At 44.3% G+C, this 15,157-nt stretch overlaps 1 protein-coding gene across 1 annotated transcript in view; it reads right to left on the bottom strand.

Annotated features, from left to right (window-relative positions):
* SPOP (speckle type BTB/POZ protein) overlaps nucleotides 1-11,616 on the bottom strand; it is a 65,526-nt gene extending 53,910 nt beyond the window's left edge. Inside the window, exon 1 of the mRNA XM_029927550.1 lies at nucleotides 11,443-11,616. The gene's annotated coding sequence lies outside the window, so the exon portion shown is untranslated. The remainder of the gene's footprint in view (nucleotides 1-11,442) is intronic.
* Between the last annotated feature and the right edge of the window lie 3,541 nt (nucleotides 11,617-15,157).

Below are 15,157 nucleotides of genomic sequence, written 5' to 3'. Positions count from 1 at the left end.
GTTTCAGAACACACCCCTTCCCCCCCTTTTCTAAAACCTTTTGTTTAGAGTCATTCAATAGATACTCCCTTCTCTATCATAAAACAAATTTAAATAGGGGTAGGGGGTAGGGGTAGAGGAGGTTTTCTTTAGCAAGATCTTTAATAACCAAAAGACATAAAGCTGGAATGGCGGGTTCCCGGCCTTAACTCCCCCCTTGTATGCCATTTTTGAAAAGGCAAGATCTTCCCAAGTGCAATTTTTGGATCTCAGATTTTTTTAATGTATTCAACTGCTTGAAAAAAAAAGTTAAGCGGCATGTGCTACTATGAGGACATGAATTCCATAAGCTACATTAAGACAGGTTTACCCTGAGATTATCATATACTTGGAAGAATATCTGGCTGAAACTCTGAGTACCTGAAACTCTGTTTGAAAATCATAATTACTAGGAAAACATTTCTGTTCAATAAGAAACCTGAAACTTTTTCTGACCTTTTAAAGTATTCCATTAAAGGGGCGGCTGGGTGGCTCAGTTGGCTGAGCTTCCAACTTTGGCTCAGATCATGATCTTGGGGTTTGTGAGTTTGAGCCCCGCGACGGGCTCTGTGCTGACAGCTCAGAGCCTGGAGTCTGCTTCCGATTCTGTGTCTCCCCCTCACTCTCCCCCTCCCCAGCTCATGCTCTGTCGCTGTCTCTCAATAATAAATAAATGTTTAAAAAACAAAAAAAACGTCAAGTATTCCATTCATTTCTATATCATATTAAATGATGGTAAATAACAGCAGTAGCAATGCAGTAAAATTCTACCACGACACACTAGCTGGACCTCGAGCAACACGCCTTTGTTCCCCGACGCACCCGCTCTCATAAGGCTGTGGTTCCCAAAATGTGGTCCATGGATCCCTGGAGGTCCCTTTCAAGGAGTCCATGAAATTGAAGCTATTTTCACAATACTAAGAACTGTTTGCCTTTCTCACTGCACTGACATTTGCACGGGCGGCACAAAACCAACAATGGGTGAGACTACGGGCGCTGCAGCATAAATCTAGGTAATGGCATCAAACTGTACTGCAGTCATGGGTCTTTCACTGTCATGCCCTGCTGGGTTTTTTAAAGTCCATTTCACCTAAGAATGCTCTTGATGAAGCAATAAATTTTCTTGATAGAGGCTTTTAATCAGAAATTAGAATTTTGGAAGTCTCGTAGCTGCAGGACAGATTCCCAGGACTTATGGAGTTTTCTAATGAGATGGGTGGTGATACTGTTTTTTTTTTTTTTCAAATATTGCATCATGAAATGTGTCATCCAGAAGATCTGCTTAACTCAATGAATCCGTATTTTCCAGTAAGCAATGCATACTATCAAATCATGAATGGGTATTAAAAAAAAAAAACATTCAAAGTGCAAGACAGACAAATGGATTTTAGTGTAACAGAACATCAACAGTTTCAGATTCCACACTACAGCTTAACTCATAAGAAACTACCGATGCTCGAGTTTTGGTGTAGTGCCAGAGAAGAATATACACAATTGTCTGAAAATACTCCTCCCTTTTCCAACTACGCATCCCTTGTGGTTATATTTTCTTCAAATACTTAAATCAAAACTATCAATCACCGGGCATCTGGGTGGCTCAATCTGTTAAGTGTCCGACTTCGGCTCAGGTCATGATCTCACGGTGCATGAGTTCAAACCCTGCATTAGGTTCTCTGCTCTCAGCACAGAGCCTGATTCAGCTCCTATGTCTCCCTCTCTCTCTGCCCCTATGGCACGTGTGCTTTCTCTCTCTCTCTCTCAAAAATAAACATAAATATATATATCACTTCAGATTGAATATACAAGTAGACAGGAAAATCTATCTTCTGTTAAGGCAGGTATTTAAGAGATTTGCAAAGGTGTAAAAAAAAAAACCCACCACTCTTCTAATTTTTTGAAGTTATTTGTCATAAAAATATTTATGTTAACATGAGATCGACTTTTTTAACTTCTTCAAGTTTTTTATTTTAATTTCCAGTGGGGTAAATATCAATAGATATAAGCCACAGAAACAAAAGCTCTTGGGGTCCTCAGACGTTCTGTAAAAGTATAGAGCCCGGCCACACAAAGGTCTGCGAGTCTCCGACTCCGGCCCCTCCAAGGTTGCTGTTTGTTCCAAATCTTCCCTCCCCCATCCTCAACCAGAGCTGAACCTAAGGCAGGCATCTGGCCCGCAGAAAATCATGCCTTAGACTGACCTCATCAGCCATCACTCAGGAATGTGAATGAAGCCTCGTGGATACTGAGGTCTCTTTCCGGCAGAACGTGACAGAGTCTAGTAAGTCTTACTGCTGAAGTCCTTGGAACAGGTTTGGTTCCAGCCCTTTCTGCGGTCTTGTTGGTCAGCTTTTCCTTGGATTCCATGACACCTGTTTTCTTACAACAAATCTTTCCTTTGTTATTTTAAGTAGGTTCCTTTTCCTTATGATCAAGAAAGGCTTAACACTACAGAACTTCAGGACTTCTACCAAGAGTGTTTTCTTCGGTGGTGGTCTTATCTGAGACACCAAATTGTAATAAGGTTCCTTCCATTTGAAGATCCGATCCATTTACAAAAATGAAAATCACTCCAACAAAACAAAAATCTGAATGGAAATTATAGGCTCATTCAGAACAAGAGACAGCTTAATGGTCAGCTGCTAGCTTAAGGATGGCTTGTGTTTGGGGGGGCGGTTTTTGTTTCTTTTTTTCTTTTTGGAGAAGGCTATTATGTATTATGCCAATATACTTTAAACAGCAAATGCCTTCATTAAAATATACCAACCTGACAGGGTTTTTCAAGGAGGCTGATGAACAGAAAAACAACAAGATAGGGAAACTTGCCCTACTAAATATGAACAATAAATCTTGTCATACAAGATATGCAAACAGACCAATGTTACAGAATAGGGAATGCAGACACAAAGCACCACTTTATTGGAAGCACATAAATGGCATCACAAAGCAGTAAGGGGCAGACATGACTATTCAATAAATGATGCTAGGGTACTGGGAGATCTCTATGGAAAAAAATAATAAATCCCTACTCTAGGGTTATCCATATGGAAAAAAATTTAAAGCCCTACTTGTTCACACCAAACATCAATATAAAGTCTGGGTGGATTAGAAACCTAAATGGGAAACTTCAAAATATCAGGAGTCAGATGCCCAACCAACTGAGCCACCCAGGCACAGGATATAAGTGTTATCTCTCTATAGGGGAAGATGCCTTCTTTAAGACACAAAAAAACACACACAATAAAGGAAAAACGTAATAAATCTGACTGTTAAAATTTTAAACTTATTTTCAATAAAGGATAAAATTAAGGTTAAAAATTTTAGATGTACCCTTCAGATGGCTACTATCAAAACACCCCAGAAAATGATAAGAGTTAGTGAGGATGGAGAGAAATTGGAACCCTTTGTGCCCTGTGGTAAGAACGTAAAATGGTGCAGCCCCTATGTTACACAGTATGGCAGTTCCTCAAAGAAATTAAAAATAGAACTACCATATGATTCAGCAGCTCCATCTCGGGTATGTACCCAGAAGAACTGAAAGCAGAATCTCAAAGAGATTTCCGAACCCCCGTTCACAGAAGCATGATTCACAGTGGCCAACAGGTGGGAGCAATGCAAGTGAATCCTGACAGATAAATGAATAAACAAAATGGGGTATGTGTGTACAACGGAGTATTAGTCAGCCTTAAAATGGAAAGAAATTCAGACATGTGCTACAACATGGATGAACCTTGGAGCACATGATACTAAGTGAAATAAGCCAGATACAAAAGGACAAATACTACACGATCCCATTCATATGAAGCATCTGAAGTAGTCAGAACAACAGAAACAGACCTATTTCTAAATACCAAAAATTATAGAACTCTCAAATTAAGATGAATGATTACATACACTTTTTTTCTTACAGACCGGCAGGTACAATAGATAAGAGGAGTTAGAGGCTTTCAGAGAACTACTGCAAGCCCTTCTTTAATATTAGCTGGTGTCACAGCAGAAAGATCGGTGCCCACAGCTTCTTAGGAAGGAAGAATCAAGGGACGCCTGAGTGGCTCAGTCGGTTGTGCATGCGACTCCTGATTTTGGCTCAAATCATGATCCCATAGTTTGTGAGATCGAGCCCCACGTCGGGCTCTGTGGTGACAGCTCAGAGCCTGCTTGGGATCCTCTCTCCCTCCTCTCTCTCTGTCCCTCCCCCACGTGCCCATGAGCACTCTCTCTCTCAAAATAAACAAACATATAAAGAAAAAGAAACAGGAGTGCCTGGGTGGCTCAGTCAGTTAAGCCTCCAACTTTGGCTCAGGTCATGATCTCACAGTTCATGGGTTCGAGCCCCGCATTGGGCTCTCTGCTGTCCACCAGAGCCTGGAGCCTGCTTCGGATTCTGTGTCTCCCTCTCTCTTTGCCCCTTCCCACTCGTGCTTTGTCTCTCTTCCTCTCTCAAAAATAAACAAACATTAAAAAAAAGAAAAGGAAAAGGAAAAGGAAAGAAAGAAACAATCAAGAATAAAGGTCTTCCCGGGCAAGCAAGGGTTACTGTCTGAGTGTTTAACTCCCACTCCGAGGCCTGTCTGCATCCGGCTCTCCCAAAGCGGCATGACCAGCTCTGCCACACAGAGCGGCCGGGCAGCTCCTGCCAATTCCATTAAAACATGACTACAGTTGTGAGAATGAAGGCCCGAGCGTTCCCCGAAGAGGCTACACTTCAGAGTCCTTTTTCCTATCATGGAAGCTTGTCAAAAACCAAAGTCAAAGAAGCCACTAGATCTTAGACGCAAACGTGCCAGGACAGCCTTGCAGAGTGATTCACCAGGCCTGAAAACACACACACACACACACACACACACACAAGTAACAGGTGCACTTCCCGGAATACACATCCAGAATTTAATACAGGGCCAGGGCTGTTAGGAAACCAGGTTGGGAAGAACCTTATTAAGTCTGGAAGTAAATATGGCAGGATGGCTTAAAAAGAAAAAGCATTTCAGATAAATATCAGAATACTGTTATTCTCAGGCTCTGAGTAACTTGAAATCCCTAAGATTACTCAAAATACACGGTAAGAGTCTAATAAAACATTCTCTGCTAAAACCAACATTAGAATGCAGGTCCACTGGATCTTGGGTTTGTACGAACCTTCATTAGCGCGATGGGTTTTGAGAAAACACTGTGGATGTACCAGCATTTCTCCCGAGTATACAGTACATGACAGACGTCCACAGGATTCGGCGCTGCTGCAGACCCTGAGCTAAGCCAGAGAGATATCAGGGTTCATGGCCTATCTGAAAATTTTCCCTAATTAAGAACAATTTGTCTCCTTCCTTTTTCTTATGATGAAAATCTAGTGATAATGAAAAAAATACGCTATCACAGCATAATCTTACATAACCCTCCAACTGTGCAGAGAAACGTGTCCATGAAGAAAAGGGAGGAAAGACAAACACACACTTGTGTAGAGACGCTTTTACAGAACACTCAAGACCCCACACCTCCAAGAAAGCTCATAAATACAATTCTGGTCTCTAAATTCCATTTTGTGTACCTTTCATCTTGGGGGGGGGGGCGGGGTGGAAAGCAAGGTTGCTCATGAGAGAAGAAATCCCCAGTCTCTCCCACGGCTAACCTTACCTTCGGGAGGTGGGGAGAAGCAATGCTGTCTTCAGAGGTACAACCTGTCTTTCACAAAGAGTAGCAAGACCAAGAATCGGTGCAGCCTAAGATCCAGGATCCAGCGAGGTCAGTGGCACAGAAGGGAGTCAAACACGAGGTGCAGTGTATTAAAATAGAGGCACCCGCGGATTTTAGATTTTGGCTTCAGAAGCTCTATGAGGAGACGAACAACATAATAGAAGGGAAGAAAATGTGAGACACACATATCCTATATGTGGGTGTGTGTACACACATATACGTGTAGTATACACACACAGCTGAGGGCTCCACAACTGGACAGGAAAAACACAAAGTGAGGCCAGAATTTCTTGTACTAGAGGGTAAGGAAGCTCACAGACTAGTGAGGTTCCCACAAGGCAAATATGGAACATTTTGAGCTCCAAGAAATGTCCATAATTGTTGGTAACATGCAGAAGAAATTAAAGCCCATGCATTTATTTCTTTTAATGTGTTTTTAACGTTTATTTTTATTTTTGAGACAAAAAGCATGAGTGAGTAAGGGAGGGGCAGAGAGAGAGGGAGACACGGAATCTGAAGCAGGCTCCAGGCTCTGAGCTGTCAGCACAGAGTATGACGCGGGGCTCGAACTCATGAACCGTGAGATCATGACCTGAGCTGAAGTCAGCTGCTCAACTGACAAGCCACCCAGGTGCTCCAAAAGTCCATGCATTTATACTGATACTAAAGCAAAGGAAGCTAGAAGAAGAAACAAATCACGTGCCACCATTAGCAGCGATTATTATACCACTCCTCACTCAGAACACTGTTAAAGGGAAAATAAGAATTTACCTAACTTTTGGTGGACATAAAAGGAATAGCAGAATTAGAAAATCAGCATTTTGCAGCAACCAAAGAAATAACCAGTCCAGACAAGCATCATTATCGTTAAGTGAAAAGCTGTTGGAGAAGTGGGACAGTAGGGATTCAAAGTGCTATCATTCTAGGGGCGCCTGGGTGGCTCAGTTGGTTAGGTGTCCGACTTCAGCTCAGGTCCTGATCTCGCGGTTCGTAGGTTCAGCGGTTCGTAGGTTCGAGCCCCACGTTGGGCTCTGTGCTGACAGCTAGCTCAGAGCCTGGAGCCTGTCTTCGGATTCTGTGTCTCCCTCTCTCTCTGACCCTCCCTGCTCACGTGGTCTCTCTCTCTCTCAAAAATAAATAAAACATTAAAAAAAAGTGCCATCACTCTAAAGATTACTTACTAATGAGGGGGGGAAATGTCTACACTGGAGATCTGGTATTTATATCTTAAATAAATGATAAAACAAACTCAGCATCATTAATAATGCAATATTATATGGCATTCTGTTTCACTTACTGTGACCTAATATGAGGTACAGAGCAACATCTATGAAGAATTCTTACCCAAAGTATTTACTGTGAATCTAATCACATCTTAGACTCAGATGCCAGTGTATAAGAAATACATGATAAAGGCACAAATTAAATGAAATTGTGAGGAAACAATCAGAAAATTCCAGAAGTGAGATATTCTACAAGGCAACCAGTCTGGTCTCTTCATAAAGGCAATTTTTTAAACTTCTAAACAAACTACTGGAGATTTAAAAAGACTTAAGATACATGTTTGGAGAAAAAAATGCCAATAGCTAAAAAGGGTCATCTTCAAAATAACTAGGAAAATCTAAACATTAATTGGATATTAGATGGTTTTAGGAACTTGCTGTTGATTGCCTTCGTTGTGACAATATATCTTAGGAACAATTAAGTAGATGATCTCTTTAAGAAAATGCATCTGAAGTATTTAAAGTACAAAAATATTAAGATGTTATGAGGCCTGCAACATAAAAGTTTATACGTTATATATAAAGATACACACGCACGTATACATAAAGCAAATACAGCAAAATGAATTATGGAATCTAGGAGTAACTGGTACAAAGGTGATCACTGTACTATTCTTTGACTTTTTCTGAATGTTTACATTTTTTTACATCAACAGTTGTAAAGGGGGGAGGCTCAAAATGCACTTCCTCCAGGAAGGCCTCCCAAAGGAATTCTCCTCCAAACTTTAATCACTCTTTTTACAAAGTCCTCGCCACACGGAACACAGTGCACTACGGCTCCCATTCTAACTGTTCTCTTACTATTTCACATACTCCGTAGATTTGATTTTCCGAGACTATGAGCTCCTTCAGGCACGAACATTGTTAAACCCTCTTCTATTTCCTCCCAGCTCACACTCAAGTATTCTGCAGTCAGCAGACTTAAAAAGTACTGGCACCTAGCACCGGGCGCCAGGGCGGCTCAGTTGGTAGAGCGTCTGACTCTTGGTTTCAGCTCCCATCATGATCTCCTGGTTTGGGAGTTCGAGCTCTGGGTAGGGCTCTGCGCAAACGGCAAGTAGCCTGCTTGGGATTCTCTCCCCCTCTTTCTCGGCCCCTTCCCCTCGCTCTTTCAGAAATAAATAAAGAAACGGTAAAGAAAAATGCTAGTACCAATATTTTGTGAAGGCACTCAGTAAAGTATCTTTAACTAACTGGGTTAGCTTTTCAATTCTTCAACAGAACAGTGGTTTGCCTGTACAAATTTTTGAGTCAAAGTTATCAAGATGATAAAACATCACTCATGGGCTTAACAGAGTTTTGCATAAAGAAACTAGCACCAAAGAACTAAAGGAAGTAGAAGTTGGTCTACGGCCCTACCACCCTGAACGCGCCCGATCTCGTCTGATCTCGGAAGCTAAGCAGGGTCAGGCATGGTTAGTACTTGGATGGGAAGTAGAAGTTGTCCATGTCTTCCCAGCAGTGTCATGGATTTGCCGTGTTACCCAGGCATAGGACTTGATTCTCATGACATAACTCTTCAGTCCAACAGTATCTCCCCCCCTCCCCCATCTGCAAAACAGCCACGGTATTTATCCACAACTCCTGGGCGTAATAAGGCTTAACAAGCTACATCATGAACTTAAAATCTTAGATAAAAGACTGCACAAAGGAAAAAGAAAACCCATTTTGATAACACAGTGCTGGTGAGGAAAGAGGCAGACTCACTGCTGGCAGGAATATAAATTCGTACAGCCTCTATCTATGGCGGGTCATTTGGCAGTACCTAACAACATTAAAAATGCAGGTGTCCTCTGAACCAGCACTTCTGCTAGGAATTCACCCAAAAGATACCCATGTACACAAAAAGCGCATATAAGGAATCCACTGTCGCACTGGAAACACCCTAAGTATCCAATAATAAGAGCTCGTGCAATGATGGTACATCTATACAAGGAAGTGTCCGTCAGCTTTCAAAAAAGGAAGAGGTACTGTTACTCTATGGAATGGCCAAGATAAACTAAGTTAAAAAAAAAAGCAAAACGCAGAATAATGGCTATAGTATCCTAACATTGATGTAAAACAGTAAATAAAATCAGAAACTTCAAAGAGCACACAGTTGTGGATGCCTGTGAAAGCATGACTTTCTCTGGAAGGGTAAACAAGACACAGGTAACAAGTTTCCTTGGGGGAGGATTTCATGAGCAGATAAAAGAGGTCAGTGAATGGAAGACTGTTCACTCTCTATGTGCCTTTTGAACTTGTTTCATGTGTATGTTACCCATTTTACGTAGCTTTTGGAAACACGGTTCTGCACCAATCAATACAAATTAATCAATGATATTCATCTTAATCCTAAGAGCAGTGGTGCCTTTATTCCATAAGAATGTTGCACAGGCCTTCAGTAAATTAAGCATCAGAGATAACAGAAGCCTCCTGAGAAACGGATACCCACCTACTACCTCGAGAGTTTTATTTCAAGGTTTTTACCAACAGCTGATGCAAGTCTGGGTACAGACAAAGTTCAACATCTCCCTGGACAGGAACTGCTATGAGGAGCTCTAACAGAAGTCACCGAAGTGTCAATGAAAACGACCACCCCCACCCTACGTGTGGAGCGATCACAAGAACTACACTCCTCATTCTTCATACAAGGAAAAAAAGGGGAGTCTCCAGTTCTTTCCAGGAAATGGGAAATGAGATATGCCCCCCCAAATTCCTTTGCTTCCTCTGTGTCAGGTCTTGGGGGGGGTGTCCCACTGTAACTATGGCAACAGAAAACAGCACAGAAGACAACTGAACCATGCAAAGGCCAGAGTTAAAAGGAGAAGTGAAAAAAAAAATATATATATATATATGCATTAAGGCCTCAAAACATAAGGTCCTACAGTTAAGGATGGCAGCCGAAGAAGCCTTTATAGAATACCAGAGAAAGAACACAAAGGAAAGAAAATAGAAAATACGGCTTCCTACCATACTCCATCCCCAGTATTTCAGATAGGGTTGGCGCAGGTAACTGAGAAACACAAAAAAGCTGCCCCCCTCCTAACGACTCAGCTATTCATTTCAATGCTACTCGGCAAACCTTCTGTTTTTAAGAGTTTATCACTTTCTCACCCTGTTCTGATGGCAAAGGTAAGCAGCAGCAAAGGAGCCAAGAGCGGCAACACAGCAGCAAACTAAGGACCATGAACAACCCGCCAGCTGAAAACCTAGGTCTAGATCACCGAAATGTTACTGGGTCCCTTGTCTTATGTTGCTCTTTGTTTTTGCAAACGTGCAAGAAACATCACTCCCACTGCTTAAAGTTAAAACCTCCACCGGGTAAGTCATCATCCACTAGTAGTTTCAGATGGCTTTTGTTTGCGACATTCATGTAGCATCAATAATGTACAGCTAAAACGAAAGCACTAAGGAAGATAACATCCCCCCCTTTTTTAAGGAAGATCTTATACCAAAAAAAAAAAAAAAAAAAAAAAAAAAGAAAAGAGGCAACTAGGTCACACGAACTGGGAGGGCTAGAGAACCTGGATGTCTTAACAGTTACTGCTCTAAGCCTTACACTGTGTTCTCTTTGTCTAGATCTTTATCTAGTTCTATGCGGATAATTAGTAATTTGACTAAAAGGCAGTCACCCTTACTTTCTTTTCTGTGACCCTTAGTCCTCCTTTGAAAGGCTACCAAAATCCCCTGCCAGCATAACTGAAAGGGCTGGCGCACCTACTCGTAAGTTCAGGGGATGTTTGTTTTAAAGGTACGTCATGACGATGGGAGTGAGGAAAGAAAAGCAATACTGGAACTGGAAGTTGCAGTGACAGTTTCAAAAGAAAGATCAGCGTGGGGCACGCTGCCTCTGGAAGGCGTCTGTAGTCTGGGAGTCTCTAGGGCAACACCAGATGCTAATACTGCTTTGTAAAGAAGTCCCTCAAATCACTTAAACTCTGCCATTTGAAGAGGAGCAACAGGCTCACTACCCGGCAGCCCACAGCCTGGGAAGGAGGCGGGCGCATGGTCAAGAGGCTCTTTATCCCGCAGGTCCCTGCAACACAGCGATGCGCATGCGCCCCGGGGGCAGCGAACAAGCACCCCTAGCTCGTTCACACTCGCGCATGCGCAGTCACCCATCTCGCCGCAGGCGACAGCTCACTATTTGGCAAGGGGGATGGGGCTGGGGAAATGATGGGGGGGCTGAAGGCAGGGGGCGCGTTTGTGTCTCCTGAATGTTTGCGATTGGGAGAAGAAACGGCTGATTAGGCTCTGGCATTCCCAGGCCACGTAACCCAGGATGTGGGATATGGGGCTGAGAAGAGTATATGTGTGGCGGGCGGGGGGGGGGGGGGGGGGGGGGGGGGGGGGGGGGGGGGGGGGGGGGGGGGGGGGGGGGGGGGGGGGAGTGGGGGTCAGTCACCTCTTAAAGGAGGCGCCCCCCCACTCCGACAGGACAACCCTCTCCCTTGACTCTCCTCCCCCCACTCACCTGAGAGCGGCGGCGACAGCTGCTGGTCCCTGTCCCCCTGCGCTCGCTTCATACTGTCCGCAACATCCGGGACCTGCGGGACCGCCGATACACAAATACACACACACTCGGAGCGCGCACACTCACACATACACACACCGACACACACCGGCCGGGGCGTCATGGCGTCAGCACGTCGACGCAGCGAGCGCGTACCGCCGGGCCCCACCCCGCGCGGCCTCCGCCCCTCTTCTCCCCTCCCTGGGTTCTCCTGCCCCTCCTCCTTCTTCCTCAAGACTCCGCCTACCTCCTCTAGCGCGCATGCGCCCCGACATCTCTCTCAACCCCTCCCTTGGGGGATTTGAGGAGAAGGAGGGGCCTGACAAGAAAGGGGCGGGACCTCAGGGGGGTGGGGTGCGTGCCTGGCGCTGCAGGCTACGCGGAGGTGCGAGGACCAAATAGAGGCCTACCAAAGTGGGGGGTCAGGGTGGGCAGCGTAACAATAAAGGCACTTAACAATAGCAATTTGTATTTGCAACCAGTTTATGGGTCACCTACAAGTTTAATTTGCAGTCCCTCCCTTTTTCTAACAAACCTTGTGTCAATACAATAGTCTTTGGACTTTATGACCCTGAAGACTTTTAAGTAGCTTTTTAAATTTTAGCTTTTGGAAACAATCGAGAAGCACCATTCTTTTGGGGGAAGGCGGACACACAGGTGGCTTAACTGAAAGGAAGCAGATTCAATGTCAATTTGTTGTCTTGGACATCTGGGTCCCAGGTGGCCTCGCATCCTAGCTCCCAAGGGCCATCAATGACTCTTGAGTTGAGTAAAAGCAAAAAGCGTCACTCAGCCTCTGGGCCCTGGGAGAAAAAAAGTCCTCTCCTCATTAGAGTGATAAAATCAATGACGGGATATTTGTTACTGCTACAATTCTTTCCTTTAGCTTAAACTTCCAAAAATTGTTCTAACTGAATCAACCCAGGTAATCCAGAGCAGGTACTGTATCTTTTCCACACTGAGATAGTATTGTTACACAAACACACACACTCAAAAGCCAGAGGCATTGAACCCAAAAGAGCAACGAGATGAACCTGCAGGTTACAGGGTGATAAAGTGTGGGCCCTGCCTTGGAAACAGTTTCCGGAAGATAAGCTGCCTCGGGACTGTCTCCAGGAGACTGTGCTCACTTGTCTCCTGCCACACGCATCCTGGTGCCAGGTGGCTGGTGAGTCTGTTCATTAGGGAAGGCTGGGAGACCATGAGCAGAGCCACAGGGGGTTGGAAAGAAACCTCTGACAGAGCCAGGCTGCCTTCCACTTTCAGGTACACAAGCACGTCCTACAGTCCCTCAGCTTAAGATGTCCTAGAAATCACAGACAAAGCACTCCAAGCGCCCAAAGCTTGCTCCAACTGTATTTCAGACTTGATCAAGAAATGGAGGTCCTAAATTTCAGTGATTGAGCACTGGGGCTCCCTTGCTTAAAACAAAAAGGCTTATGTCACCTATCAGGCTGACACTTGAAACTTTACAATTAGAGTTCACTCATCACCGCCCTCAACAAACATTCATTCCTTCAGCTGAAGCCAGCAAGGTGTTTGGCCCTGGTAAAATTCACAGTGTCCCCTGGGTCACCCGGTTCAAGTAACTGACTCCTGGGTGTCACTGAGGATCTTCCATTCCTGTTCTCTTCACTTCAGAATTTGCGTGTTGTCAAGGAAGAAAGAAAATGAGCACTCCTTGGAGGTGGGGGGATGCAGACAGAAAGGGGAAGGGATGTAGAAAAAGGAAACTGGAGGCACAGACAGCATCCTTTGGCTACGTTACAACAGGGGCTAATCAATACAGTATAGTCATTTTCTGCCTGTGACCTGGGAGGGGACTCCTTGGGGCTAATGAGTCTGTGCGAGCAGCTTGTCCAGGCTGGCCCTGAACCCCCAGAGATCTGGAAAGACATGAGTCCTCTCCCCATCTGTAGCCCGGTGCAATGAGGCTCCCCGTTCTGCTGTGGGGACCACACCGCCCACCTGAGATGCGATCCACCAGTCTCTGTACAAAGGGCTTTGATTTGGTGTGGATCTGATTAAATGACTGTAGATGTCCTTGGAAACACTGTGTGGAAGAATTTTAAACAGCTTCTCCTTTTTAATATGCACTTCCTCTTCGGTTTTAATTATTTTGTTCCTACATTTTCCCTTTCAATTTACTAAAATCTAGAAATGTAATTAGAGCAGAGGCTGGGCTCAGAGAAAGCTGCCAGGATTTCTACAGCATGATTAAATATACTAGGCATCCCTTTAGTGTGGGACTGAAAAATAGGATTCTCATTATTATCTTTCCCTTATCCAGGAAAGAATCGGCACCATGTACAGATACAGATTTATTGAAAACGAAGCACTAATTAAAAACTCACCCAGCCCCTTGACGAGGTTTGGGGGTGGTGGGGGTGCGATTATTTAATTATTTCCTCCATTTACTTTTTTGTTGTTGTAACTGCTGACAAGCAAGAAGCCCCCCTCCCAACTCCTCTATCTTCAAAATAAAATTCTTTTTTCCTCTGAGGGACTTAATGAGGGTTTTATCTATGCAACAACAATCAAGCATACAATGGCACCAATTCAATTCACTGCTCCTTGTGATAGTAGGAAACGTGCCGAACTCAGTTTTCTTAATTCCAAAACACAAAGGACAAGAGTATTCATTGGCCATCAGGAGCCAGGTCTGGGCCAGGGCTCTGTCTCAGAAGACTACAAGACATCTGGTATTTATTCTGCCAATGAGGATCTTCGGCTCCATTTTACAGTCCAGTAAGCAAAGGCATGATTTCCCTTGAAGCTGGAGGGGAGGTGGGGGTGGGCAGGACTGAACAGAAGAGGAGTACAGACTCCCATCTTGCAAGATGAAGTCCTTCTCTCCTCTGGATACAGTTATTCACTTGGTCAGTCAATGAACCCCAGCCCAGTGGCCCGCCATGGTGGAGGCCCGTGTGGACATCAGAGATGTATGCGCAGGAAGGAACATCCTTAGTGGGGAGACATGGCCCTCTGCTCTGGAGGCTCCCAGTCTAAAGGAACAGAGACAGATGGCACACTCTGGGACACAAGGGTAAGGCCACACACAAGGAAGCATGCCAACAGGAACACGCTGATGAGGTGGCGCTGAGGCCACAATGGGGTTAATGGAAAATTGGCGGTGGAGAGAAGATCGATTTATTAATTAAGTGTCATAGCAAGTTAGCTGTGGCTTAATGAATGAGCTCCAGCCTCCTTGTCTGGAGACTCTGGTTCAAGCCCAACACTAACACATATTATAATAGAAACTTCTGCACGCCTTGGTTTTTCCACCCAATGGAGAAAATAATGTCCACCATATCATATTGCTGTGAGTGTAGTGCCCAAGATTTTAATATCACCCCAAAACCAGAAATCGCCAGGGAGACCGAGGCACGCATGTAAAAACAAAGGGCAGTTTTATTACGGCTTAGGCTCGCTGGGCCGAAGTTCGGTCTCACAGCCTTCACCAACGCAGTGGATCCGTGCTGAGAGCCCCGAGCAGGGGCTGAGTAGGGTTTTTATGGGGTTTGGGAAGGGGGAGTTACAAGAAATTGTGACATCCAATCATCATTGTATAACAGTATTGGCAGTAACTCTAACCATACACATTGTCCAGGGTGTTCGTTACTTTTGGCGGGACCCAATTACAACATTTAGGGTATCTTTGAAATCAACCAATTAC

The sequence above is a fragment of the Suricata suricatta genome, chromosome 17 (assembly GCF_006229205.1).
Source record: "Suricata suricatta isolate VVHF042 chromosome 17, meerkat_22Aug2017_6uvM2_HiC, whole genome shotgun sequence".
Classification (NCBI taxonomy): Eukaryota; Metazoa; Chordata; class Mammalia; order Carnivora; family Herpestidae; genus Suricata; species Suricata suricatta.
The sequence above is the reverse complement of the archived record's forward strand: the minus strand, read 5'-3'. Positions and strand labels throughout refer to the sequence as shown.